The following is a 6,696-nucleotide window of genomic DNA, read 5'->3' on the forward strand; positions in this document are numbered from 1 at the left end:
TAAGTATCAAGGTCAGACAGGATTCCTTAGATTCAGTCTTCAAGATTTTCTATTAAATTACTCGTTTAGCCAGTAACACCTTTAATTTCCAAGTAAATTTTTTTCTTTGATTGCTCTTGTTTTCTAATCACCTACTCCTTGACTTCTTGATTCTGAAGATGTTAGGACTGGGTGTGTGTGTGTGTGTGGGGGGAGATTTATCAATTTTTTTTCCTGTTCTCTTAATTAACTATTTTCTACAGGATCCAACTGTATATGTTTTCCACCTGGACTTTCTCATTTTTGCTGTTGCATTACTCTAAATTTTCTGGGTTTTTTCCATACATATGCATGATGAAAAAGATTGATCAATATGGGCATATGATTTTCAACTGTGGTATTACACCATCCCTTGAATGAAAAGATGGATGGCAGGGTTCATGTACATGTAAGCTAGTACATTCGGCCCTACATATCCACAAGTTCCACATCAAGGGACTCAACCAACTAAAGATCAAAACTATTAAAAAAAAAAATCCAAAAAGCAAAACTGAAATGTACTGTGCACTGGCACCTATGTACATAGCATTACACTGTATTAGGCATTATAAGTAATCTATAGGTAATGTAAAGCATACAGGAGGTTGTGCATAGGTTATATGCAAATACTATGGCATTTTATATAAGGAACTTCAGTTCTGCAGATTGTGGTATCCACAAGACATCCTGGAACTAATCCCCCACGGATACTGACTGAGGGATGACTGTATTCTTTAAGGGTATATTTAGATATTTCATGCACCATGTGGTTTTTTTTGGGGGGAGGTGTTGATGTTTGAAATGTATTTGAAATTTTTTATTTGTATTTGAAACATATTTTTCATTGTATTTTTGAAACTTTACTTTTAAAAATATTGAATTAAAATATCATTTGTTTTACTTACTTTTTGGCACACCCTCAAATTTTGTATGCCAGGATACACTCACTCAAATTATGAATCTGCTTTGGAACTGGGCCTGAAGGTTAAACATAATTCCCAGATATGGTCAGCAGAGGGCAGCAAAGGGTAGTCGAGCAGGTGTTCTCTGCCAAGGCCTGGGCATCCCTCTCTTTTCCCTTAGTGGAGGTAAAAATCGACTAGCAGGTTATAGAAGGTTCAGGATGCCAGGATCAGGAGATAAATCACTCACAGGGACAGGGATACAGAATGGGCACTAGGCTGAGGCAATGGAAAGGTTTGGCCACAAGTCACAGCCAAGTATTGGTCATAGAGATGTGAACAACTAGACATCAGGAGGTGAATCATCAATTAGAGCACTTTCACAGTCCTGACTGCTACTTCCAGCCTGTCTAAAGCCCGAGGTGTGGCTCCTTCAGGTAAGAGGATTCTATTTATCTACCTTGGGAACTGATACAAACCTCCTGCCTGAGAGTTGGTCCCTACTTATCAGCATTAGCTAATAAAGCATTCTACAACCAGCCATTCTGAGGAGGAGAGAGTGGGGTATGGGCACCACGTATATATGCTGACAGTTCATGAAAACACTCAGAAACACTCCAATTAAACAGTTAGGGCTAACCTAAACATGATGTGGCTTAAACAGACTTTTTATCCTCCTCCAGAGGGCAAAAATTGTTTAGCTGTGGAAACACCATATGACTTTGAAATGAGACAAACTTAAACTATGAATTGTTAGGTCTATGCCTCTCAATTTTTTCTGAGACAGTTTCTCCATCTGTAAACTAGAAATAATGACTTTTACCTTACAAATCTGTGACAAAGAAATGAGAAAATGTGTGCTCGCTTCAGCAGCACATATACCAAAATTGGAACAATCCAGAGAGGATTAACATGGCCCCTGAGCAAGGATGCCATGCAAATTCATGAAGTGGTCCATATATTTTTTTTTTTTTTGTAGCTATTTTAGAGCTGAATCCAAGGCATATGGAGGTTCCTAGGCTAGGGGATGAATCGGAGCTATAGACGCTGGCTTAGGCCACAGTCAAAGCACAGATCTGAGCTGTGTCTGTGACCTACACCACAGTTCATGGCAATGTTGGATCCTTAACCCACTAAGTGAGGCCAGGGATCGAACCCGCATCCTCATGCATCCTAGGTGGGTTCATTAACCGCTGAGCCACAAAGTGAACTCCATGAAGCATTCCATATTTTTAAAAGCCATTTATGACAAACCCACAGCAAATATAATACTCAATGGAGAAAAGCTAAAAGCCCTCCCAATAAAATGTGGAACAAGACAAGGATGCCCACTCTCACTACTTTCATTCAACATAGTATTAGAAGTCCTAGCCACAGCAATCAGACAAACAGAAGAAATAAAAGGTATCCAAATTGGAGGAGAAGAGGAAAAACTGCCACTGTATACAGATGACATGATACTATATATAGAAAACCCTAAGGACTCCACAACGAAAACTACTCAAACTGATCAACGAATTCAGCAAAGTAGCAGGATACAAGGTTAACAGAAATCAGTCACATTTCTGTATACTAACAATGAAATATTAGAAAAGGAATACAAAAATATGATAGATTTTAAAATAACACCCCCAAAAATTAAATACCTGGGAATAAACCTGACCAAGGAGTTGAAAGACTTATATACCGAGAACTATAAAGCATTAATCAAGGAAGTTAAAGAGGACGTAAAGGAATGGAAAGATATCCCATGCTCCTGGATTGGAAGAATTAATACCATAAAAATGGCTATACTACTCAAAGAAATCTAGAGATTCAATGCAATCTCTTTCAAATTATTCATGACATTTTTCACAGAACTACAAAACAAACAATCCAAAAATTTATATGGAACCACAAAAGACCCAAAAGTGCCAAAGGAATCCTGAAGAACAAAAACCAACCAGGAAGAATAACTCTCCCAGACTTCAGGCATTATTACAAAGCCACAGTCATTGAGACAGTATGGTACTGGCACCAAAACTGACATACAGACCAATGGAACAGAATAGAGAACCCAGAAATAAACCAACACCTACAGTCAATTAATCTTCGACAAAGGAGGCAAGAATATAAAATGGGAAAATGACAGTCTTCCCAGAAAGGGGTCCTGGGAAACCTGGAAAGCTTCATGTAAATCAACGAAACTGGAACACACCCTCACACCATGCACAAAAATAAACTCAAAATAGCTTAAAGGCTATTATGTAAGACATAAAGGCTATATGTAAGACAAGATACCATCCAACTCCTAGATGAGATCATAAGCAAAACATTCTCTGACATCAACCTTACAATCTTTTCTTAGGTCATTCTCCCAAGGCAACAGAAATAAAAACAAAAATAAACTAATGGAACCTCATCAAACTTAACAAGCTTTTGCACAGCAAAGGAAACCATAAAAAAAAAAACAAAACAAAAAGACAACATATGGAATGGGAGAAAATAGTTTCAAAAGACGCAACTGACAAGAGCTTGCTCTCTTAAAACATACAACTTATACAACTCAACAGCAAAAAAGCCAACAACCCAATGGAAAAATAGGCAAAAGACCTGAATAGACATTTCTCCAAAGAAGATATACAGATGGCTAACAAACACATGAAAAAAATGCTCAAACATCTTTGATTATTAGAAATGCAAATCAAAACTACAGTGAGGTACCACCTCATATCAGTCAGAATGGCCATCATTAATAAGTCCACAAATAACAAATGCTGGAGAGGGTGTGGAGGAAAGGGAACCCTCCCACACTCTTGGTGGGAATGCACATTGGTACAACCACTATGGAGAACAGTATGGAGGTACCTCAGAAAACTAAATATAGAACTACTATATGACCCAGAAATCCCACTCTTAGGAATCTATCTGGAGAAAACTTTTCTTGAAAAAGACACATGCACCCATATATTCATTGTAGCACTCTTTACAATAGCCAAGACATGGAAACAACCTAAATGTCCATCGACAGATTAATAGATTAAGAAGATGTGGTGTATATACACAACGGAATACTACTCAGCCATAAAAATGAACAAAATAATGCCATTTGCAGCAACATAGATGGACTCTCATACTAGTGAAGTAAGTCAGAGAGAGAAAAACAAATACCATATGATATCACTTATACCTGGAATCTAATAAACGTCACAAATGGACTTTTCCACAGAAAAGAAACTTGGGAATTTGGAGAACAGACCTATGATTGCCAAGGGGAAAAGGGAAGGAGTGGGATGGACTAGGAATCAGATTAAGAGATGCAAACTATTTCTTTGGAATGGATAAGCAATGAGATCCTGCTGTATAGCACTGGGAACTATATCTAGTCACTTATGATGGAGCATGATGGAGGATAATATGAAAAAAAGAATGTATGTGTGACTGGGTCACTTTGCTTTCAGTAGAAAATTGATAGAACACTGTAAACCAACTATAATGGGAAAAATAAAAATCATTTAAAGAGGAAAAAAAAAGAAATGAGATAATGTACATAAACTGCCTGGCAAAGAGCTTGACAACTTGTAGTTCAACACTACTGTCCTATCTCCCTCTCTCTGGTCATGGAAGAATATCCATGACACTGCTTGCTATTTTTGAATATAAAAATCTCACTGGCTCCTAGAAGCATAATTAACATTAGTTTAGGGGTAACTGTGTTGGGTACCATAGTAAGTTTTCTGAAGTATTATCTCATTTATTCTCAGAACAACCCTGTGACTACTTTTACCATCATCTCTACTTTACACATGAGGACACTGAGGCTTTAAAAGCACAGCTGGTTTTCCTAGTCTTCTCACATAGGCAGTAAATAATGAGGAGGGATTCAAAACTAGGTAACTGGATTCCATGACCCATGCTCCTGAATCTACTACAATGTTTTCCAATATAGACATTTAATCAAAGATTTTAAAATTTAAGGAAAAAAAAAGAATTAAGAAAACAGTCTTGTCTTTACAATGTGTTTAAGTGTTAGTATTATGGGCAAAGGATCACCTTTCTATTTGATCTTTAGGACAAAAGTTCAAGGAAGTAGATGAAAATAGACTCAGTCAGTGTTATTCCATTTAGAGCTCCTTCATAAAATCAAAATAACTAACAATGGTATTTTGGAAGAAATTAAGCTTTAGCTATTATTACATTTAAAGGTAACTATTACATGACTAAGAAGAGCTCTCTTGATCTGTCTGAGAAAAAGTCTTCTCTCTTTGACTTCACTACAAGGGGAAGATGGTGAAAGAACACCACTTCGTTCTCAGTGGATACCTAAAAAACAGTCACAATCCTGGTTACATATAAGAATCACACAAAAGGCTTTTTTTAAATACAGATTTTCTGGATCTGATGATTCAGAACATCTGGTGGGGAAGGCACAGACTAAAAAAAAAAAAAAAAAATCCCCCAAACAATTCTGATACGTAGTAGAATTATTTACCAGCAACTAGACTCTAGAAGGGCAGGAGTTTCCTACCTCTAACCTCTACAAAAGGGAGAGGCAGAGAAGGGAGATAATCCAGGAATTGGGGAAGTCGCAGAGATACGTCTGCCTACATTTCTTGCCTTAAATAGATTCTGACAGATGCTTGATGAGAGGCCAGGAAGTGTCGCCCAATGAGCCTTCATGGTTCTAAATACAGTCGAGCGTGTCCAGACTAGCATCGTCCATTTAAAAGTGGTGAGCTGTCTGTGGGGGCCACTGTCTATATGCTGCTTCTGTGCTTGTTTGGTTTTAAGATGAGAGGCCTTAACAAGATCAAAAAGGACTAAAAAGACCTGTGCTTCTGGCCCCCACCTACCTTTCCAGACTTATTTCACTTTTTTGTACCTTCTGTTAGTGTCTCCAATATAGCAAACTCTCATGTCTCTGAAATTTCATACACTCAAATTGCATCCCTTTGGCATGAAATATGAAATACCCTCTCCCAACACACATTCTTTTCTCCTTTTCTTATTTTTTCTCTCTCTTCCTTTCCCTTTCTCTCTCCCTCTATCTCTTTCTCTACCTCCTTCCCTTCTCCCCTCCTTCCCTCCCTCCCATTCTCCCCAGTTACTTCCAAATTATAAAGCTCATTTTAAATGAGCTTTTCTAAGAAGACTTCCTTGCCTGCCATCTCCACCATCGAAGTCAGCTGTCTGGTCCCTCTTACAGTTGCTCATCTCACTCCTTTCCTTTGTAAGAATTACCAGAGTCTGGTACTAAAATTTACTGGTGAAACTGTTTCATTTCTATCTTCTCCATTCAATTCTAGGTTTTGTGAGAGAGTTGGGCCTGAGTCCCTTTGTTCCCTGCTACCCAGACCTAACCAAGTACCTTTCTTTTAGTACAGGTTCAAATACTCTCTGCTGAATGAATGAAGTAAAAGAGAGGCTATTTTACATTATCCTTTTTTTCTTCATCCACGGCAGAAAGCTATTTCATTAATTTATTCACAAAATGTTTTAAATCTTCCAATATGGAGTTCCCATTGTGGCTCAGCAGGTTAAAAAACTGACTGGTATCCATGAGGATGGGGGTTCGATCCCTGGCCCCGCTCAGTGGGTTAAGGATATGGCTTTGCCGTGAGCTGTGGTGTAGGTTGCAGATGCGGCTCAAATCCTGCATTGCTGTGACTGTGGTGTAGACCGGCAGCTGCAGCTCTGATTCAACCCCTAGCACGGGAACCTCTCTATACCGCAGGTGTGGCCATGAAAAAGCAAAAAATAAACTAATTTTTTTTTTTTTTCACTTAGGGATTAAAAC

Source organism: Sus scrofa, chromosome 8, assembly GCF_000003025.6.
Source record: "Sus scrofa isolate TJ Tabasco breed Duroc chromosome 8, Sscrofa11.1, whole genome shotgun sequence".
In the NCBI taxonomy this organism is placed as follows: Eukaryota; Metazoa; Chordata; class Mammalia; order Artiodactyla; family Suidae; genus Sus; species Sus scrofa.